The sequence below is a fragment of the Aulonocara sp. 'chitande type north' Nkhata Bay genome, linkage group LG10 (assembly GCF_057382095.1).
Source record: "Aulonocara sp. 'chitande type north' Nkhata Bay isolate Kocher_YH1m ecotype deep benthic linkage group LG10, A_spYH_male_GT1.1, whole genome shotgun sequence".
Lineage (NCBI taxonomy): Eukaryota > Metazoa > Chordata > Actinopteri > Cichliformes > Cichlidae > Aulonocara > Aulonocara sp. 'chitande type north' Nkhata Bay.
In genome coordinates this window covers 28,077,913-28,101,527 of record NC_141353.1, presented here as the reverse complement: position 1 = coordinate 28,101,527, position 23,615 = coordinate 28,077,913, and the positions used below count along the sequence as shown (strand labels likewise).

Genomic DNA, 23,615 nt, shown 5'->3' with positions numbered 1-23,615 from the left:
ACTTGTCTGGACACAATAAGTCTTCACTTTAAGCTTCTTGCCTAACATTATCATCATCGTCATCATCATAAAAAATGCAGTTATATATATATATATATATATATATATATATATATATATATATATATATATATATATATATATATATATATATGTATATGTGTATGTATATATATATATATGTATATGTGTATGTATATATATACACTCTTAAAATCCCCAGTAATGCAAAATGTAGTCCACTGGGATTAAAAAAAAGAATAAAATGTGTAGAGAAGTAGTAAAACTCCTCTTTGAAAAACCAGATTCTTTTCCTCTGTGATTTGAATTTGGTCCTACAAACGCTACATACCACACTACGAACAGTGCATAACGAGAAATGCAGTGGCAATAGCTTCCTGTCGGGTAGAATCAAAACAAAAGGATGACCAAGTGAAACCAAAATTGACCAAGAAAAGCTTTCAGTTATGTAAAAACTTAAAAGTGCACTGTAAAAAAAAACGTGCTGTTTTTACAGGAAACCCTGGCAGCTGGGGTTACCAGGGACTTCCTGTAAAAACGCTTTACAGATGCAACTTGTAAATTGATTTACAGTGAATGAATCTCAGATTAAAACTGTTAAATCTACAGGAAAAAGAAGTTAATTTCACACATAGATGTAAAAGATACAGGAAATAGTGTATTTATATATCACAAGTAATAAATGCTTTTTGTGGATCCATAAACTGCAAAATTAACAGGGAAATATCGTACAAAGAACTAATTTAAAATGGTAGAACTACAGTGAAACTGTGCATATTAAATGGAGCTGCTCTGTAAATTATACATAAAATCTATGCTGAATATTATATGTTTTAATGTAAAATTTTAACCATAACCCAGCAAATTTCTTACTGCTACGCCTACACCCAAACATGCAAAAATACATCTTGAGAAAACACAAGAGAGGAAAATATCACTTTTGGGAAATTTATTTTGCAGCCACATTAGCAAAATGACAGCAAATGGATCCATTTTTCCAACTAACACAATATGCAAGGCACACAGCAACTACACAATTCAATCAAAATATAGGCTATAAAAGCTGTGGAACATTCCTGCAAAGCAAGAACCATGTTCATGAAACAAGCATTTGTTAGACCCTCCACCAGAAAAAGTTAAATAACCTGTTAAGACTTTAAAACAAAAAACACATATTGTGCCAAAAATGATCATAATCACCGTGCAACGCAACACGCACCCTGCTGTCACCACAACCATGGCCCTGGTCAGAAAACATCAGCAAAACCACGTGGTGAAACAAACCTACACATGTGGTCTAGAAACACTGCAGTAGCAGCATGTTGTTTTTTTCTTTTCTTATGTAAATAAAGAACATTCCTACAAAGAAAGAACATCTTCATGAATTGGCTTCATGCATTCGACCAGTAAAAGGTTCCAGTACACATTGTGGAACAAAATTAACAAAGTAAAACTAACAGTCCACAGAGAGTCAAGATTTAGGCTTAGCGCCACTCGTGGTCGGCGAGATCCTGAATCAGGGTGAGGACTCGAGGGTTCACACTGAGACGACGCTTTGAGTTTTTGTTCTCTACTTTGGTTCCTTTTTCTGGGTTTATGGAGAAGAAACACCTGTAGAATAACAATCATATAAAAGTTTATTAAGCATTTTTATAATTGATCAGTTAAAATACACGTACAAAGTAAGTAAAAATTAAGTATATACATATATATACACAGTCATGGCCATGACCACGTTCAAGACAAAGTATAACCAAAATGCTGTGGGGAAGTGAACAATGCATGGTCAAAAGTATTGGCACCCTTCACGAGTGTCTTCTGCAGTGATATGTCACACTTTAGCATTGTTAAAATCCAAAGCAAAGGTTATAGGTAGTCAGACGTCAGTTGACGCTTGGTCTAGCCCTGAGTCTCGGCCAGGCTTGGACCCGGATTCAGACTGTTAATGTATTTAAAAAAAACAAACAAACAAAAAAAAACAACAACAAAAAACAGAAAAAAACCAACTGAAACCGGCTCCAAAGCCGACCGAGACTCAGAGCCAGACCTGGACTCGAACCACATCAAAGCCAGACTCCAGATCCCAGAGTCTCAGTTATGAGAAATAACAAAGCCATATTTGTTCACCTCTGAAGAAACTCTAAAGTGGAAGCCAGCTCAGATGGATAATGGATGTTGAAATTGTAGTAGCTCCCGAACATGAGGCACAGTGCAGAAATGAAGGAGGATATGTTTGTGCTGACGAGGTTCCGATCAACACTCAGCATGTATCTTCTTGAGGAATAGCAGGACTGTCCTGTGAACAAATTATTTAACAGGTTATATCAATAAACACGGCAGTCACATGACATTCTATAAAAAGTGCACTTAAAAAAAAAAAGAGAGAGAGCTATGAAACAGACTTACCACACACGATAATAGTGGGTGTCAGAGGCACTTGCTCCAGTTGTACTCATCTGCCAGACATGTATCTTCAACACAGAGAAGCATGGACTCCTCCTTCTCTTCAAAGTAGCTGAGCAGAAGCAGGACCATCTCTTTCACATCATCTGAGCAGCCACTCTGCGGTCCCCGCATCCTCTGAAGCCTTGCATAAGTCTGAAGGAACACCTTGCTTTTGCTGACAGCAACTGTGGTCAAGTAGTCCAGTAGCCTTTTCCCCTTCAAATCCAAATTACGTGTGAATGTCTCTTTGAGGTCAATCCCAGTAAGTTCCTTGAAGTGGACAGACATGCCAAGTTCATCAAACCAAAACGGCCACTCCTCCCTAAGGCATTTGATACTTTTCCCCTGATTGACATGCAGACGTTGTGTGTAGAAAGTGGACTTCATTAGACTTTTTACCTCTTCTGGATTGGTGTCAGCTTGCTGGAACATCACCTTGAGTTTTTCCATCTTTTGCTGTTGGCTCTCTGGAGTTTCTTCAAGAGGCAGAAATTCTACATTCCATTTAATGCACCCGTATGTATCCTGCATGGCTGCTCTTTCTTCTAAAGGGATCTCGTCTGTGTGGTCTGAGTCAGTCTGATGTTTTCTTTTTCTTATTTTGGGTGTTGAAGTGCGCCTTACATTTTCAATTCTGTTCTGCAACTGTTTGACAAGTGAAAGGTAGCCTGCGCCAACAATCTCACCCTCTATTAAATCTTGCAGAGAATTGGGATATTTTGCCACCATTTTTCTTGCAACGTCAATTGAATGTTTTCTACCTACATGAGGGCATTTTTCCATCATCTCAGTCACAACAATCCGGACCATTTGCCTCCTCAGTTTTGGGCGAGGCCTTTTCCCCCTCTCAAGAAAATGCATCACTTCTGCAGGAAGTTTACTCCATGGAATTTCAAAGTTGTCATCCCATTGTGTGTCACATCCTGGGCTGCTGGAAGAGGTCGACGATAGACTTTGGGGTGAAAGTGAGAGCAATGACAGCGACTGGGTTGATGAGGCTTCCACAGATGATAGCGAGCTGTTCTCTGGAGTTTGGTCTTTAAATTACAAAACAAATACAATTATGATTCACACTGTATGTCTGTTCATGACCATCTCTGCTTTTGAGTTTGAATAGTTGTTTGTTGTTTTTACTTACATTTCTGTTTCCAAGCAGAAAGAAGCTTTCTTGCTTGTACAGGTCTTAATGCTGTCATCAAATCTGCCTCCGTTACGAAGCGTAGATCATCACTTGTCTCAACTCCAATGGACTGCAAGTGCTCCTCCAGGATGTTTTTGTTCACAGCTTGACTAAACTGACTAAAACTGTGATTTTTACAGTATTTGCATGTCAAATTAACATGATTGTTTGGTTATGAGTATTACGGTGTTTCACTGTTTTTATTCACAGTATTTGTAGTTTTAACCAATAAATTTGATTATAATCACACATTCATGTTGTAAATATAACAGGAACATTCTGTTTAAAGGTTTACAATAATTCACTGTGATCGAAACAGGAAAGTTGTGTTTTGGGGTTTACTATACATTTCTGTAGGGGTTTTACATGGTTTTTATGTCAATTTCACTGCCCTTTTTTACAGTGTGTGTTTTTGAGAGTGTGTATATGTGGGACTGGCAAGGTCCAGTTGTGCACTTCTGAATAGCAATTAGTGGTATTTGCCACATTTGGACGAGGTTCTGCTATGTGTGTCTGGCCTGCACATGTTGATATAAACCCAGTTACATTTTTATTTTCATTTTTATCTTTGTCTTTGATATGTAATTATTCTTGGCCAAATTATTCACAAGGATCGTTAAGTTCCTGACTTCTTGCACGTTCGTGGTAGGCCTGTATGTATGTAATGGTCATTTGAGATGTGTGTGTGTGTGTGTGTGTGTGTGTGTGTGTGTGTGTGAGTGAAAGTGAAGGGACTCTTAAAGGATTCCCAAATGCATTACAAACACCCCACTCCCACAAGAAAAGAGGGGGGAAAAAAATCAGAGGCAGTGATGAGAGGTTGGTTGTATGAGGGGTGGGGGGGAGATAAGGTTGTGAGAGCAGGAGGCTAAATTTAAATCGTAATTGGCCGACTTCCACAAGCTTGTGGGCATTTTAATGAGTCATAATAACTTCATTTAAAACCAGCTGAGCAGAAAATAGATTGGAGAGGAGCCTGTGGCTAGTATGGATTTGTGTTGCTTTGTGCGAGTGTGTGCGCAGGCATGGGTGTATTGAGCTCGACTGTAAAACCTACAAACATGCACGTACACACGCTTGTGCACACAGACACAGAGACACACACGTATGTACACATCCCAGTGCAGAAAGTAACCAGCGCGACATTTACACAGGACAGCTCACAGGACAGCGCCAAGCTCGTTTTCACGCGGTGTTTGTTTGTCTGTCGATAGACTGTAACGACACGATCGATGCATTTGTAATGTGGTGGCCATGACGTTGTTTGCCACATACTAACTCTACGGTTCCAACTAATTCTCTCCACCTAATAGTCAAATTGTGTTGAGTGTGAGGATGGAAACAATCTGCAGAAGAGAAGAAAAAATGCCTTTTTCAGCAGAAAACACAAGCTCAAAGGAAGAACATGAGCCCATCAATTTAAATATATTTATATAATATGTAGTAACTTTTCTATGCAAAAAAGTTTCTATGTTATAGTTGCTGTAGGACTCATTTAAAACCAAAGGGTTGTGTGTAGTTAAAACAGGCCTATACTTTAATAGTCTATTGTATGACCACAGTCTTTTAGTCATGTGTGCTAATATCCAAGCATGAAATGTGCTTTATGTCTAAGGGTGGTATGTCATGTAAACTGCCTGTGGTGAGTGCTGCTGAGACTCTGTAGCTGTCAGCCAGCTGAACACTTGCTGTCGTATCAAATCAGAGCTTGCTCTGACAACCCTCTCTGTGTATTGTTACCATCATCTTCTCACAAGCTGGATAGGGAGTCACACCTGGAAGTGAAGTGAGAGTTATCCATGAGATAGACGGCGTGTGACCAATTCCTGCCGGGGACGGGGGTAAAATCGTTGTTCTCATTTAAAAAATGCCTCAGATTGCTTCAGCATTATGTCCAACAGTAAAACATTGTTCCTGTAATGATATAACAGTGTGTCATACATTCACGCTGGCTATTAGATTTTCACTAGCACTTGTCGCACTTTCTCTAATGAGCCCCTGGTATGCACTGACATCGGCAGAAATGGAAGTTAGCCAATCAAATTTGACAGCTCCTTCATTGTGTCATGACAGTGTGTGTAATTAGGCAGGTTTCACGTCAGCGTAGACAGTCACACTCTCTGTTCGCATGTCCTGCCCAGTTGTTCTTCTCTTAGATTATCATCACGCCCGTGCCTCATATCGAGGCGGTTTTTAAGGGATTGGCATTTCTGGGGCCAGACAAATGCTTTTTGTGTGTGTGTGTGTGTCTGTGTGCGTGCGTGTGTCTTGACCTCGCCATGTGACAGTCTCATGAATTATGCAAGTGTCATTGTCTTTGCCCACTTCACACAGCATCCAGGCTGCGCACCGTTTAAATTTTGCTGTTTAATTTTGCCCGCTTTTATATTATTAAATCAAATCCATCAGTGCTGTTTTAGTTTTTGACAGCTGGCTCCAAATTTGCTTTATATTCCCAAAAAAGAAAAAAGGAAAAGAGTTTGTAAGTTTGTATGAGATGTTTTAAAGACTTTTTTCTTTTGCAAAGCATCAAAATTCTGTTACAGCCCCAACTGAGAAAGCTGAGTGAGGGGTTTGTTTGTGACACAAATGGTAATAAAAGTAAATATTCTCTCAGGCGCGACCTTTTATTGCATTATGTAAGTTGGCCAATAGCTCTGGGAAACTTTTTAGATCAATTTCGCAGCACAGATTAGAAAGCTATGAATCCCATTTATGGAAGAGCTCCCTCATGAAATGCTCTTTGAAACTTTTATATTTTCGGATGAAGAGAGAATGAACCCGGCTAAGCAAAGATCTGCCGACGGCACTTTCATGTGGGGGGAAGAAAGAAAGCAAGAGAAAGTGAAAGGAGACGGAGCGAGCGAGGCAGAGGGAAAAGATAAAAGCACTCCCAAAGCCATCTGGAAGTAGCCAGGACACACAAGGATTGCTTTTATGCTACTAATTCCACTGGGAGGTGCGACATAAAAGCAAAGCATGGATATTGTGTTGTAACTGTTGAAAACAAGCGAGTGGTCACGGAATACTAATACGACTGGTCAGAAGGAAAAGCAGTTCAATCCGGGAGTAAACAGGCTTTTGGTTGGATGCCCCCCACCACCATGCCCCCGAGGATTTCAGGGGGGCTTAGGTGGTACAGAGTATATTGATTTGGAACTATCAGTCCAGTGTCTTATAGACCGATTCGGAAACAATTTGCACAGACTTTTAGGCACCGCCATATCTATAACAGCGTATATTATATGTCTGTCTTATACAAGTTGTGCTTTAAATTCTGATTTAAATATATAACTCCTCAGGTTTTCAACATATCAAATAGACAAAGATGCCAGTCGATCCAGAGGTCACAACATTATTGTCCGTTATCTTTCTCTTCTTAGCTCAAACAGAATAGTGAAGTGTCTGCTGCCTGAACTGCCTGACGCCAAAGCAGGCAGGACTGGAACCTTTAGAATAATAAACTCTTGGAGAACTAAAGGCTGCTATGATCTGTGCGAGCATGCCACAGACAACAAAATAAATACAACACAACAGAAACAACGTTATCCTGACAGCACTGTTTGTCCAGTTATGCCTGTGGCAGTCTGTGTGATATGACATTGCGCTGCTGCTTCTGATTACCTTGTAATGTCTGCATCCATTGGCCCAAAACATCTTTGGCTTACTCGATGGTTTTAAAAAGGCATTGCGTGGAAATGTTCCCAGCCATGACATTATCACCAGCAACCTGTTTTACAGTCGTTGTACTCAGAAACAATGATGAACAAGGGAGCCACACTCGAAAGTTCACTTCAGGCAATATTAGGGGAAGAGACAAAACTACTTGGTTAGTATTACATAACAATTTATTCATGTGAGCTCCCGCAACAGTCCCAGCACCTCTCATGCTCTCTACTGTAGATTACTCGTCTACAGGGCTACCCTCCAAATTGAAAAATTACCTTAAATGAGTACCCATTGACTAAAATGTGCTGAGATTCCGCACGAGCCTCAGCATGTGCCGAGCTGGAAATGAGACCACAGCGCTAATTCCTCAGAAACTTTACTACAAATGCGCGTTAAATAAATAAAGAAATATCTGTGGGTTAAACTGAAAGACAAAAGAGTACAAAGACATAATGAGCGCACCCAGCATGAGAGCAGCACATCATCACCAACACAGATGTTTCTGTCAAACTGTCACCTACTTTCAGACTTAAACCAAACCTTTAAAAAAAGAAAAGAAACTCTTCTGTATGTAAACTGAGGATGTTTCCATCCGTTTGGTTGAAGTGAGGAAATCGGCTCCTGAAAGATCAAAAAGCACAAAGAAAACCTTCTATATTCTGTCACTTTTGCGGCACAGTTAAACACAGGCCATTAAAGTTTCATCTTTTTAATGTTACACGCTCTAGAAGGTGACAAAATCTTAACTGGTTGTTAAATGATGCAGAAAGCTTTCGTTTTATTGTTCAAAAACTTTACAACTAATGGAAATGTCACAACCTTACTGACTTTGCATGGTTGCAGAAAAAAATGTCAAAATGTGTTGATTTAAAAAAAAATAACTAAATCAGGTTTTTAGTCATTAGATCAGATATGTGATTGCCCTTTGCATTTAGCATTATTCGGGTGGTTTAGCAAGTCTAAAGAGATTCGGACGGCACATCCCAGTGCACAAATTCGTTGCATGTTATAAATAAATAAAATAAAATTGAATGCTTGCCCAGAAAAGAATTTATTTCATAGCGCTTTAAGTAATAGCAGGAAAAGAGGGGAAAAGCCCTACTCAGAGAGCAGCTAGAGAGGACAGACGAACCTTTTGAACCATACAGTCACCATTTGGCCTATTTCTGCCTCAGCTGATTGTATCCCCCCACCACCACCACCGCCACCTCCACCCACACATATATACACACACTTCCCTACTTTTGGCTGCCTGCCAAGAGCTGTCATTGCCTCTACAGTATCAGTTCTGCTGTATCTATATCCAGAGCTGTGCGGTTGCCCGTGCACAATGTGGTGGGTCTGCAGACGGAGAAGCGCTGGCAACTCCTCACTTGAAAACTTCAAAACTTTAGTAAAAAGTGGAAAATGATTAACTACTTTTTTTTTTCCACAAGAGCTCATTTTCAAATTTATCCATGCATTTATTTATATAGCATTCAATCATACCATAGTGCCTTCTCGCACTTTATGTAATGAGTGCAAGATCCGAGGTAGATTACCTTGGACTATATTAAATGTAGAGTAAAACTAGAATTGCTTTCAGTCAGAAACTACAATTAACGGAACGTTTCTCCTTCTTTTTTTTTAATCTATGAAAAAACATATACGTAATTAAACTTGCTTGTCTTTTAACTTTATTGTCTCACAAAATGAAAGCAGCTGAGGAAGGCAGTGAGAAAAGTAATCTCAGGCTTGCGTAAATGATAACTAATTGGAAATCGGTGTCATCTGTGGTGTTCGTCTGGACAGGATCTTAGCATGGGGATTTTCTTAATCATTTCTTGAGTTCACTCAACAAATAATATCCTCATTCTGACACCCCATTCAGGGAAAAACAGATGACCTAATGGAAAAGCGCTACTAACCTCTGTATGGTGTCATTTGGCAGATAATGCAGGCTTGATGACTTCAAGTTCTGTGGTATTTTGAGGTAAGTTTATTCGCCTAAATAGCTCTTGTTGTGAGATTTCCCTAATTGATCCAATTTGTCCGTTTGAAGTCAGTACTTATTAAGTTTTATGTGGAAGATTTAACAGGGTGGAAGAGAGGATTTTGGAATCAAACAAAATAAACAAGTATGTAAATCAATGCACCTGAGTGCAGTAAAAAAAAACTGCATGCTTCAAGTATTTCCTGTTGCTTAGCCATTCTTATCTTCTGCATTTCTTTCTCCAGTTGTTTCTTTGGCTCAGCTTGGCCTCTTAGCAATAACACATGTGTAGCAATTAAATAATCTTCACACTGTGGTATGGGAACAGGTAGAAGACTGGAGAGCGTAACTAAAATGTTGAAATATTTGAAATTATCTTTTCAAAATGCTTTTTTTTCATGAGCACATTTTTTTTTTTTTACATTTTGCTCTGAGCGTATACACTTCCTGTAAAATTTCACAACAGAAATCAGAGTTCCCCTTCTTTCTTACAGTTTTACTACCCAGTCAACTCTGTATTCCCTGATTTCCACTCATGTCTCCAACCTTAATAAACTCAGTGTTACCTTTGACAATGTCTGACTTGAAAGCAGAAAATAATGGGCCCTAAGCACTAAATCTTTACAGGGTATTGACTGTGAGACGGGGAGGGACATTGGGATGGCCACCAACCAACTTCTGCCGCAAGTTCTCATCTCGTGTATCATTTTGATTTATCATATAAAAGAGCAGAGACAAACGAGCAGGATAACAGTGATAGGATTTTGAAGTACAAAATGCAGAGGTGGCATAGTGCAGATAGTAGTGTTAAAAAATACTCCAGTAACAGCTGAACTACTGATTCAGCTCTATTCAAGTAAAAGTGAAAAAGTATTGGTATGGGCTCAAACTCAAAGAAAATAATAGGTAACTCTTTCAAGAGCAGTTTTTGTGCAACATTAACTGAACCTTGTGTTATGTTAATGTTATGTTGATAAATTAATATTAGTACATATTATAATTTTAATTACAATAAAGGCACTCAGTGTTAAATAGTTAAGTAGAACATGAACATAGAAAAAGATGGAATATAGAAACAACAGCTCTGTTTTTTCTTTCCTCCTCTGTAGAGTGACTTTGGCTCTAAACAGGAAAATTAATAGGGAAGAGGCTACAATGGGATTCAGCAGTCGGGAGAACCTTTAAATGCATCACAGTGTAGCCAAGCTAACCTGTTTATCCTGCACTAAACTGCTGAGTATTTTCATGCAACCTTTAAATAACACAGTTAGTCTACCTCAGTTTCACAATATGAAAAAAAGCATAATGTCACATGTACAGACGCAATATCTGATTTAAAAACACGAGGACTTACATGTAAGCTTTAAATTTGCAGTTTATCAAATACTACTGAGCAGTCCTTACCTTTACATCTAACTTCTCTTCTTCCTCTCCTTATCTTTCTCCATCTCTGAGTGAAGTTAGCTCTTTTTCTCTGTCCCTGTGAAATGCAGCAGCCGAACCTTTAGCTAGCAACACACTGTTTGACAACATGCACACAAACAGTTTGTGTGTCTGCTGATATTTGTTGAGCTGATAGAAACGTTGCATTTGAACCTACCTGCCACTTAAAAAATGATACTGTCTTCATGCTTTTTGCTCGTCTTTTGTAGCGGTAGCTAGTTGCCCAAGTTGCAACAGCAACTTATTGGCACCTGCAGTCGTTTATTTATATCGATAAATAAAAACACCGGCCCACTTTAACCCCTGACTTTGGCACACAGGTTTGCCTCCTTCATCTCTTTTTACCTGGTGATTAATCCACAAAGAGGACTGCCTTTCATGTGTTACTGTTTAGACTCAGCAAATCCATTATACGTAAAGCAAGGAGCTCATTTTGAAAATGTAAGGAGTAGAAAGTACAGATATTTGGTTTAAAATGTAGAGAGGAAAAGTATAAAAGTATTCAAGTACAGATACATGAAAATGTTTGTTTGTTCCACATGCATGTATATATATCAGCCCTGCAATGCTCTCTCCTATTCCACCAGTAAAATTCCAGGAAAGCCCGGTCTTCTTTTTTTTCCCTTTAAAAAACCCCAAAAACTTTTTGCCTGTTACCAAAAAAGAAGGAAATAAAAAAGCAGGGTATCAAGTGTCAATTCTATGTCTAGATTTTTTTGTTTAGCAATTACCTTAAACCTCAGTCTACCAGTCGCACCCCCCGGGCAGCAAACTACAGCTAAAATGAGTTTTCCTGCTACAGTCCAGCAGCATTCTTATCTCTTCCTCTCTTAAACTATAAATGCATTTACAGCACTGTAAAAAGGATGTCAATTGCTGGATTCCCAGCAGCTGGCTGAGCAACAGTGTGTGGTGGTCGCAGGGGTAAGAGTTCAACTGCTGGTCGAAGTTGCAGGATTGTTGCCCTGTGCTTGTTTTCTCTTCCCAGCACACAGGGACTAAAGCTAATATAGTATGTAAATGAGCTAGCTGGCAGTGGCATGTCCTTAGCCAGGTGATGCCCCTCTGTCAGCTTGTCCAACATTTTCTTCAAGACCAAGGTGCCTTAACACTGCAGGCCCAGTAAACTGAGTCTGTTCTCACTGGTTATTTCTCTGAAGTCAAGGAGAGAGCGTGCTTGGGTGTTATCTTTTTAAAGCCAGACTGGTCTTTTCCTAGCCCGTACCACAGAGGTGTTCAATGGGGAAATACTAAATTACTGGTTTTGTAAGCAAATGGACAAAGATTGTGTTGGAAAATTAAGGAAAAAAATCTTTATTTTCTAGTACAGTTTGACAGACTTGTTGCTACCAGCTGATTCTAGTGAAGTTTCCTTGATTCCTTGGACTTGTGACAAGTGTTAAATATAGACATTCTTTAGCTATATTGTTTAGCCTATTACAATGCCAAGTTGACATTAACATTGTTGCAGTCTTGTAATTTATATACAGAACCTGTCAAATTCTGCATTTCCATAAATGTGTTTACCGCTTACACTGTGGCCACACTGGAAAGATCCAGACTCCTGGGTGGCTATTTGACAAACTCTGCCAGCTTCTGTTTTATGTTGGACTGATTTGGAAAACTTGTCACGGGTGAAGGAGCTAGTTTGAAGTTTTTAGGCAGTGGAAATTTAACAGTAACAGTCTCTAGCCTCAGATGCAGATGAAATAAGTCTTAGAATTGAGCTCCCTTAGAAGAATTAAAAGAGCAAGAAAAAAGAAAACGTTGCTTTTGCAGCCACCTTTTACATTACATTTACCACATAATGCTCGTGAATTATTGTGACCGTATGCTTGCTTAACAATATCATTTTTAAAAAACTACTGTTAGTCTAATTTAGAATGCATGGTGACTGATTCTCAGTGGATGGGTGGACTGCTTCTGTAGCCTTGGAGTTCTTTGGTAAATCTTTTAGTTGCTCTTCTGTGAGTCATTTTGAGTTACACATTAACTTAATCCAGCATCGTACTTACAAGTTGCTATAGGCTGACCTTGAACTGAATGCCATATTGATTATATTTAGAAGTCTGACCTCACATGTAGTTCTGGTATGAGGTGTGGTTACTGATAAGACTGATAATTGCTACTTGATGGTTAGTAATCAGTAGTAAAATCCAAACATTTTAACATTGTCATGATATAATTGTCTGCAATTAACACTTTAACATCCAGCACTGATATACTTTGTTTAGGCTGAATGCCGCATAGTAGTGGTAGTCTTGAAATCTCTAACAGCTAAACAATGTAGGCTATTTGGATGTAACAAAAATAAAAATTAAAAAAATAATGTTGTTTTTTTTTTTTCAACATAATATTCATGGATCTCATCTGAAATTGCTCATATGTATTTTAATTCAGATCTGGCTTAGGTTATTTATCCAAGCTGCATCTTTGTGAGCGTTTTTAACCAAAAAAAAAAAAGAAAAAAAAAGAACATGAGTTAAACTTCTTTATTTAGGCTGAAAATGCTAATTTAATCCTAATGGGTTTTTTTCTATTGATCAATATATATTCTTAGGCTACAGAAGAAGATTGTTTACATAAGCACATATTAACTCAGCGGTCCCCAACCCCCGGGCCTCGGATCGGTACCGGTCCGTGAGTCGTTTGGTACCGGGCTGCGAGAGTTGAGGCTCAGGTGTGAAATGTATAGTTTTCAGGGTTTTTATCGGTTTTCAGCGTTAAAATCGTTAACTCAGTTTTCCTGGGTCTTTTCACGTGTGTTATGAGTAAATCTTATTTTTTTCGGTACCAGTACTAGTTTTATTTTGTTGTATTTATCCGCGACACCTTAAAGGCCGGTCCGTGAAAATATTGTCGGGCACAAACCGGTCCGTGGCGCAAAAAAGGTTGGGGACCACTGTATTAACTGATCACTTTGGTTGTTTTAAAAGAATCTTGCTTAGAAAACACACACGTATATAAATGAGCCATAGGCTCATTTTCATGTGTTTTTCTTTGTCATGTTCTTTGCTTCATACATTTGTATGCTTTTTCAGGATGGACACGGACAGATCTTTTGTTTCTGTCCAAACAGTGTCTATTAAAACCGGATCCAGTACTTGTACGAAAAGCCCTACTTTGGCATTTTTGTGGCAACCTAATTCACTTCCTGCCACTTCACACCAAAATAGCCTCCAGTGGTTCCTCTGTGCATCCAGCTCTTGCTTCCCGTCCTGCACTTTTTTATCCTCTTCCACGTATCCCGACACAAGCACACATCATCCACCCAAGACCCTGAAGATAGCCTCATTTCTAAGGATTTCAGGAAACATGGGTACATGTCAAAACCTCATTTTCTTTTCTCATTTTGAAAATGTACAGGGGTTGAAAGCAACATTGAAAACCCTCAACATCTTTCACCTCTAGGATCAACCTGAATCGTATTTTCTTTAGTTTCCTGATAACTTTTTACTTTTCCTTACACACAAATATCTTCACTTTCTACTCCTTACATTTTCAAAACAGCCTGGTTACTTCAGGTTTAACACATTTGAGGGGAATTAATTGATTATATTACATCGGTGGTGGGAACAATAATGCATACAAGACAGTCCTGTTGGTATTTCCATCACCAGTGCTTATGGCACACAGTGAGTTTATAGTGCTATACTCAGTGGTTAAAGTGGGCTGGAGCATCTGGAATGGTAATTTTGGTGCACGTGTCAATAAGTTGTGGTTGTGGTACTTCAGTATCTCGTTCAGGACAGAGAAGAGGAGCGAGCTCAAAGAGTAACATTTTTTAAGTGGCAGGTAATTTCAAATGCAACATTTTAAACACCTCAACAAATATCAACACACACACAAACTGTATCTGTGGAGTTTATGATAAAACCGCTAGCTACGTTTGCTTTATACCCCAGAGAGAGAAAAGAATGAGCTAACTTCACTCAGAGGTGGAGAAAGATCTAAGTGAGACAGGACATTAAAGTAGTTTTAAAGGTAAGAACTAATCAATGACATTTGATAAAGTGGAAATTTAAATCTTACACAAAATATCACAATTAATTTCAGATTGGTTCAGATTGGTTCTCTGCTTGATGATTTTTCATATTGTGAAAATCTTTAAAAACGAATTTAAATGCTGTACTATTACTATACAAAAATACAATACTAACTGTTATTGTTCAAAGTTTGTATGGAAATATCAGAGTTTTTTGCAGGCTACACTGGTTAATTAGCAGTACTGTGGTGAAGTTTACATTAAAGCAGTACGTTAGAGTGGTGCAGTGCAGCTTTTGTGTTGATGGTCAGTGTTGGGTTACACCAGGGTATGCAGACAGCAGTTGAATAAAATCATTTGGTGAATTTTAACAATAAGCTAGCTTTCTACTGTCTAGGGGGTGGAATTACGTCGTGATGGGCCATGAAATATCTCCTAATACAGTGTTATTGTCATTAAAATTAGAATTTAAGTTGAAATTAAGTTTTTATTCCCTTCTCTAGTAATTTTATTTCATTTTTAGATTAATATGGCAGGTGGCGGATTAGTTAGCTTTTCACAAAACAGCTGGTAGAAGAGCTACTTTTTGCTTTTATACTTGGAGCACATTTCAGAGTCTACACTTTTTCCACGTCAGTAAAGAAGTTGTATCAGTACTTCAACTTTAACCAGAGCATTTTCTTAACACAGGTATCTGCACTTCTACTTAAGTGAACAATGTGTGTACTTTTGCCACCTCTGGGCGTTCGCCAAGGTGCGCTCAACAGGAATCAAGTGAACATAATGGGCTTTAAAATTTGAATAAGGTAATATGTTTTCCAGTAAGATACACAGAAACAAACTTCATGGCGGTGTCTCTGTAAAAACAAAAAATAATAAGATATCAGTTGTCAGGATGTTAATACTAGCTACCCTTTGACACGTTGACTAAAAATCTGATGGTACTAAATGAAAAAGAAACACTCTTAAGTTATACTTGTGTTGATCTCCTCTTGTTTCAGTGCACACTTCAAGCCAGCTTTCTCTGTTGTCAAGACAATTTGAAAGTAGAGGGAACTGGTCAGAAAGAAATACAAGGAAGGAAGCAAATACGGGAAAGGCGAACTAACATGCCCAGAATCTCCTAAGAAGCAGAAAGCTCTGGAAAAGACTTCATCATTCAGAGAAAGTAATACAAAGGCGAGGGAGAAATAAACAGTACATGAGAACAGGGAACAGTTAGGGCAGGAAACTGTCTATGACCTACTGGACAAACAAATTGGTTTGCAGGCAGAATGGATTAAGAGGTTGAGCTTGGCTAAAAAAAACAAAACAAGGGTGACTGATGTTGCAATGTGAGCTCATCCATTTTGAAGGGGGGCTGAATTTAGAGGCTTCGTGTGGACGTGTATTGTGTATTTTCCCAGTCTGTGTGTGCGTGCGCTTGTGTACGTGTGTGCATGCGAACGCTCTGCAAGTCAATATTTGTCTGCTTTGCCACGTCCCTAGACATCCCATTCGGCGCAACAGACCGTAAAGCTGTCAAATGCGACCTGAATATTCTCTGTCTTCATCTGCTTCCTTTTTCTCTCCCTCTCTCTTCCTCGTGCTCTCTCGCTTCCCTTTGATTTCTTTTTCCCTTCCGTCGATAACAATATCATCGAGAGCAAACATGTTCGCTTTTGCGCTTTTGATGGCTTGTCTACCCCTCCACCTCCCATAGAATATCTCGTCTTATCTATATTGCCATGTTTGCTCACACCATAAAGTCATTTCTGCCTGTGTAAGTCTGTTTGATACTTGTGAGAACCAGTGCATGTTTTATGGGTAGTGCAATATCATCTACTAGGACATTAAGTTTTTCCGTGTACAGCTACTTTGTTTTTGCTAGGTACACTTTGTAATTACACCATATCAGTTCGTTTTACTACTATAGCTATTTGTCTCCTCATGTCCTGTTACAGATTCCACACTTCTTATTTGCCCCATTAGCAAACAAGAGGGCTTCAAGACTTGAGGGTAATTTAGGCCATATAGCCCATGAATCTGCAAGTTTATCTAGCTAATGGCATTTCTGTCCTAACTTTAGTACTTTGCCACTCTGCTACAATTGGATTAGCATTCCTTTATGGGAGCTGTCACTTCCTCATAGGTGAAACCAAAGTTTTGCTCTTCTACTCGGCTCTCTGTGGAGCACATCACCTGCCATGACTACCAGTCCATCAGTCGATCTCACGCTCTACATTAGAGATTTGCAAATTCCAGCATTTAAGGCAACTCAACCAAGAAGGAGCAATCCATTATTTTCAAAAAACAAAACGTGAAGGTGGAGAGGGTGGAGAACTTCCTCCATGCTGCTTCACATATGCCTGCAAACTGCCCCAGTGCATGCTGTTAATCATGTTTGATGAGGCAAACAGAATCACATCATCTGCAAAACTCAGGGTTTCAGTTCTGACTGTACTGTAAGTGATGACAATTCTACAATTTCTTGTGTTTACATCTTTTTCACCTCGAGGCCTTCAGATAGATATTTAATATTTATGTAGCATAATGCCTGCATCTGAAAAAGATTGTTAAAAGGACTTAAATCCCTTTTAGCTGTACTCGTGCTGTGTGACCTGTGTACTGTTGTGCTTGTAGTCGTGGTGCGTTATTGCCAACTCATCCTGTTTCTGTGTGCCTGCGTGTGAGTGTGTTTTATTATTTTGAGAGGCAGCCTGGCGCAAGCCCAGACTTTTTCCAAGCCTTGATAAAAACGTGCTGGGGGCATGGCGATATACACCTACTCCACTACAGGGTACAGGCAGTACTGTGGCCTGTCCTCTCCAATTGGCAGCCTCTGTGCTGCTGTACTGCTGATAAGAGGTTGGTGTAAATAAAACTGTACAGCAGAGCTCGTTATAACGCTGAAGGTAGAGGGTGCAAGGGAGGGAGTGGGGGATGAGAGAGCGTGTGGTGTCTGTACTCATTGTTCTGACAGCATACTGCGTCTGTGTGTGTTCCCATGAATGCGTGTATACTTGTTGTGCTATTTGTGTGTGTGTGTGAGAACCAGATTGAGTTTTAGATGCTGCAAATAAATCTCCTTTTTTTTCTCTTGTTGATATTTTGTCATTTTGGCCAACGTTTCGGTTTATTTTTAAAGGTCAAGATTAACAGTGTAAATCTAAAAATACAAAGCAGAAATATTTTTTTGTGGTTGTGATAATAAATGTAAGTCCTCAGAAGTGTGGTGAGACCAATATGTGTGTATGAATGTGTTTATGTGTGTGTGCGGGAGTGGGGGGAGGGGGCGAATGGGGCTGTCTGTGTGTGTTTATGGATTTTTGCTGTTTTTTGGTACTGAGAGTACTTTCTTACGTAAGCCATTTATGTAGGCTCAGTGAACAGCCAGGCTATGTTTTTGTTGGTGACTGTGCTTGTCTGCCTCCCTCCCTCTGTCACACACACACACACACACACACACATTCTGCCTCCCTAATCTGCCTCTCTGCTCTCTAGCCTGCCCTGTTTACACTGCTAAAAAAACCCACTGAGTGTGATATTGGCCGGCCATCGACATATACACTGTAATTAGCCTTTTTAATTTCCCATTTAGCCTCTCTGACTCTTGAGAAAAGATCCTTCAGACACTTCCAGCAGAAATATGTGCGCATACAGAAAAGTATGTCATGCAAACAAATGTTGCACCAGGGGGATTAAAGTGGGTGAAAAAATCATGTGTAAGATTATGTCATGTCAAGTTAACTTTCCTACAGCTATTTGTGTGTGTGTGTGTGTGTGGGGGGGGAGTCATCCATCCTAGAAGAATTTCTGGGCACTGCAACGTCTCAGTGGGCTTTTAATATCTGACCTAACTTCTGTTATGTCAAACATTAGTACAATTTTTCAGGTCACTGTGGTCCGTTCTATGTGTGCTCTAATGGGGATTTTTTACTTGAGACACCTTTTTAGGCCAGATGGCAATACCTGCTTAACAGAGCATACAAAATAGATTTCCAGATTAAGCTTCTGTCGTTAGAATTCAGCAGATCATTTTCATATTAAAACTTGAGAAAACCTGAACATGTTCCTTTGACATTTTCAATAAACTATTATAGTTGTGGTAAGCTGAAAAAAAATTCTCAAATTAGAAGGTAGTTTCACAAAGTCTGACAAACAGGCCATTGTCTAAAGGGCAACAGTTATGCTTAAAGTCAGTAAAACCACGATAAAGTTTAGAGAATTGTGGTGTAAAGTCAGGGAACTCCAAAATTGTTACATGCCTAGCTAACACGAAGCTTGGTATATTATCTCCGTTGTCACCCTTGCACACGGTAGTGCACGCCAAAAGTGAAGTCATAGCTGATGGCACACAGTGCACTTTGGTAGTGCTTCAGCTGGTCGCCCATCACCAAATTTTTGTAACGTGGCATGCACAGTGAGGCTGGTGCGTATGCATATTGGACGAGCTGGATTGTGTGTGCAGATCGCTCTCTACAGGCTTCCATGCAATCAGTGCGGGAGTATAGGGATTCCCAGTTGGCTCAAAATTCTTAAAGGGAGGTTGTTGCAACAGACTGCAGCCTCTTACACTCGACCTAGTGTGCATCATCTCTTCTATTGTTTTCCAGGGATGTAGCCATGTCTTTTCCTGCTCAGTGACACCTCTAATTTGAAAGGAGACGTTAACAAGTGTTGATATAATTTGCGCACGCGGTGACCAACGTGTGTACAATTACCACAGGTTAGGCTATTTTTTGCAAGTCTGCACTATTAATACAACTGCTGATACTACTGTCTTTACTGCAGTTAAGTTAAAAAAGACATCTGGTAAATTATTCATAGCTGAACAGTTTGTTTATTGTGGCTTTGTTTTAGTTGTCTGTTTCTACATGTAATGGATTGTACAGAACTCTCTGTGCACAGCTCCACTGTTAAACTGTTAAGTATGTGTTGTGTGCGTCTGTCTGTGTGCATGCTAAATAGTGTCATGCCAACTCATGCAAGTGGCCATGTAAGGCCTTTTGACAAGATATTCTCATGACTGTGTTGCAGGAAACAGATGGACTTGGCATGACTTTGCCGATTTTTAAACACTTGCTCGTTTAATCCTGTTTTTGTATTTAGGTAGGAAAGAAAAAAATAGATAAACTGTTTCATGTGTTGCAACGGGCAGATTGATGGCTCAATCATGTTACAAAATGGCCAGTGGTTGTTACAGAAGAAAAATATTTGTTTCTTTATCTCCCATACAGGATGAAATGTTAAACTTTGGTATCAACATTGTGGCCTAGTTTTTTGTTTTTTTGTTTTTTTCGTACATTGCTATGAGCACAGACAGACTCTCTAACTCTTATGTTTAATTCTGTGATTGTCTTTGATGAAAGATTCTGTTTAGACTGTGATCCCCAAAGGGGGGGCCATCTGTTGCAATCTTAGCATATATGATCTACCTGTGAAAGTGGGTTGGGACAACAAGTAAGTGTCAAGTGTGGGAATGTAGTTTTTTTTTTAAAAAACAAAAACAAAAAGCTCCTCTGCTGCTGCAGGAAAAACAGAACTATCAGCCCAAACAAACAAGGCCTTTCTGTGTCTGACAAATTCTTTTGAATGAGAAGAGCTTCTGAATGGTGGCATTATGAGATCACATTGCTGAACTAGATGATGCGAGCGTGGCGATGTGCGTTGTGTGTGTGCTGCTGTACCCAAATACGTTAATCACACCCATAAATACCCAGATGGGCAGTGGGGTTACTTTCCTCCGCCTCAGCATCATAAGAGAACGATGGTTTTCATATTAGACTCAGATTTCATGCTCACATGGAATGAGTGTAATAGCAAATAAAACATTACACCATCACCACATTATTTAGGGAAATTGGAGAATGAGCACTTAGCATGTCAGGGGAAATTACAGGCAAGGGAACGCACCATCGCTTTCTTGGAAAGGCTGTGGGCTTATCCACGGTCTTCAACACATCTACTTGTGATGAAGACCGTGTCACTGCTACGGAAACCCATAACCACTAAGTTTACTGTAGGTGAAACACCCTTAAGTACCTACAGTCAACTAGGCACAACGGTAACCACAATTTTAAAGTGTAGAACACAACAGAGAAACAGTGAAGAAAAATTTGAATGAGAAGATTTGTGAAATTGTTTTTGCAAGCATTATGGGAACATTAAGCCGACTCAGGATGTTTATTTTTGTGTGTTTTTGCACGTGCTTGCTTGAAAAAAGGCTTTTGAGATACAGATAAACTCTTTGATATATATAAATATATATATTTTTTATTTTCCTTGACTTGACTTTCATGTTGGGCCCAACTTTCTGTTTTTTGTTATTTTTGTTTTTTTTAATAAAAATATATTTTTACCCAGTGCTCTTGACCATCTAAAATACCAATCTAATAGAAGGTGGGCTCTAACTTAACCTCCTCAGCAAGGACAAAGACACCTTAAATACCCAGTAATGCACCAGCAAGGAAGAATACATTGAAATAAAGTGGCACGGTTTTCAGCCTGTAAATGTACATTCCTCTAATTAGAATATGCATTTACAGAAACAATAGCCAATTTAATGTGCCCAGCGTACCAAGAGGTTATTGGAAAACACCAAAGCACTACCTGAAGGGAAGTCTCCTTTATCTGTGGGATAAGATGGATCAGGCGTATAGTGTATGTGGAACCATTACTTTAGTATTTGCTGCTGGGCACTGTAGGATGCTTACTTGTTGGGCACGGAGCTCTGTTCTCTTGTTCTCTTTTACTGTATTTTATTATGAAATAACTGAGCCAAACTGCTCTGCAACAGCAGTTGTGCAATATTGACAAAGGAGAAGTGAAAAAGGAAGTGGCTTCAGCGGCATGTGGCACCTGATCACCACTCTATCCCCATCTCCCAACACACATGTACACACACACACCAACTCATCATGCATTGTGCAACTTTTATTATGTCAGCAAAGGCCTGAATCTGTGGAAAAGTAACATGGGAGTCCCCGCTAACAGCAGATTAGGCATTTGGAGATTCCTTTATTTTTTTCTTCCTCTTTTCATCTTTTAGATTTTCTGACAGATAACTTGTATTTACATCATGTTATTTTGTGAGTGCTCATTCATTTACATGTTCCCCGTTGAGCTTCTCTACGATGCCATCATTTTTGTTAGTTTTGTGAGAATTAAAATATGACTCATTTAAATGAAAGCTCAAGATCATTTCAGTGGTAAAAGAATTTTCCTTTAGACTCTACAGTGAGGATTTGAATGGGCCCCCCTGGTAAGGCAGTAGTTTATTATTTTAGGACACAAATCACAAGGGTAACAGTGTGTGTCTCCTCTATCCCAGCTCCCTTCTCCCTCTAACTAACAAGTTCACTCTCTTGTGATCAAAGGGGGCCTCAAGATTTATCACTTTAATTTGGCACCAAAAATGGCTAATGGAGGCTGTTACCAAGTGGAGAGGCCCCCCGTTAGCACTCAGCTGGCTAACTAGAGTGATGGTCATCTGGCTGGGTGGCTGCCTGGCGGTGTGTACCCTGGATTCTTGTGCTTCCACTTTTCCACCCCCTTTGCCCTACATTGACCTCGCACAAGTCCATTCTCCTTGAAGCAAGGCACCATGCAGGCATTTCCTGACAATTTATGTCCTTGTGCCACAAGCAGGGGCATGCCCTGCACTAAAATCCTATCCCTGGCCCATTTAGCACACGCCTCTTGGCCTCCCAGAAGAGTGGTTATAGTGCTGCACCACTGTCTCTCAGGCGAAATCGTTACTTACTGGTTACTATGCAAGTGTAAAGCTGAGTACCTTGCAGACATCAGTGAACACCAAATTTCACATTTCCTATGAAATAACAGGTTTTACAGTAGATCTACAGGAACATGCAGCAGCACAGTTACACATACTCGCATCTGGAAGCTGCAGCGCACAATCACACTTTGGTCTGATGGCATCTGAGAAGCCCATTGGCCGTTGAGGGGCACCTGGTAATGAATGTAGGGAGTTTGTAAACTGAAACTGTGCCGCTTACTTACTTATCTTACTTCTTAGATAAGGGGAATTAATTTAGCCTCGTTGCTACCTGGAAGAAAATCCACGTTTAAAACCTAAGACCTCAATTGAAATGACAATAACTAATGTAATGTATGCATGTGGTGGACAGGCTTCTATATCTAATGTAAAAATGTGAATGTGTATTTACTTTGAGCTCTGTTTAGACTCTCAACAGCATATGATAGAATTGGAGTCAGAAGTTGCCTTCATAAAATTGTCTCAGTTGCTCGCTGCAAGGGCAATCGATGAGCTCAAATCAATAGAGGAAAAAGTCCAAGGAAGGTTAACAGAGCAACCGCAGCCTGTAAAAATAATAATTACAGTTTCCATGATAATGAATCAGAAGTTAAAGAAGCAAAAGAGGCACTATCCGATTAATGCAAATCAGGGACATCAGTGGGGGTGTTTGGGGGGTGGGGAGTGTTCTGCCTACACCTCCACTACATGTCTTATTCCTCAAAGGTTAAGTGGATGCTTTTGCCGGCTAATTCGGCCATATGCTCATCTGTGCATTCGACACCAGCGCACCATACGCTCAAACAGCAAATTACGCCTCTTGAATATGCAGCCAATTAAAGAAGACATTGCTCCGCGGCTCACTCTCTTTAGTCACAAGTAGTTAAATGGAAATATATCTTGTGATGCTGCAGATGAATGCAGGATATGCTAGCGTTTATAGGTCGCATTACAGTGGCTTATGATCTTGTCACGCTCAGTGTACCATCTTTTGCATAACTTGTTGCATAAGCATGTTCTGGCAGGCACACTCTGTCGTGTACGGTCCGTGTTATTTCTCCTTTTTTTTAGGGTTCATTACAGTACAGGCCGTTCCCTAGTGCCACTGTGGTTGCAAAACCACATAAGCCATCTTTCCCTGACT

The 23,615-nt window shown here is 39.6% G+C and overlaps 1 protein-coding gene and 1 pseudogene across 2 annotated transcripts in view; one reads left to right on the top strand and one right to left on the bottom strand.

The window, feature by feature from the left end:
• Window positions 1–23,615, top strand: part of zbtb16a (zinc finger and BTB domain containing 16a) — a 150,409-nt gene that overhangs the window by 67,638 nt on the left and 59,156 nt on the right. The gene's annotated exons all lie outside the window — the stretch shown is intronic.
• On the bottom strand, window positions 956–4,039 carry LOC147321129 (uncharacterized; annotated as a pseudogene). The gene is made up of 4 exons (XR_015131309.1): window positions 3,605–4,039; window positions 2,428–3,503; window positions 2,149–2,317; window positions 956–1,632 (listed from the first exon to the last, which is right to left on the bottom strand). The product of XR_015131309.1 is annotated as an uncharacterized LOC147321129 (transcript).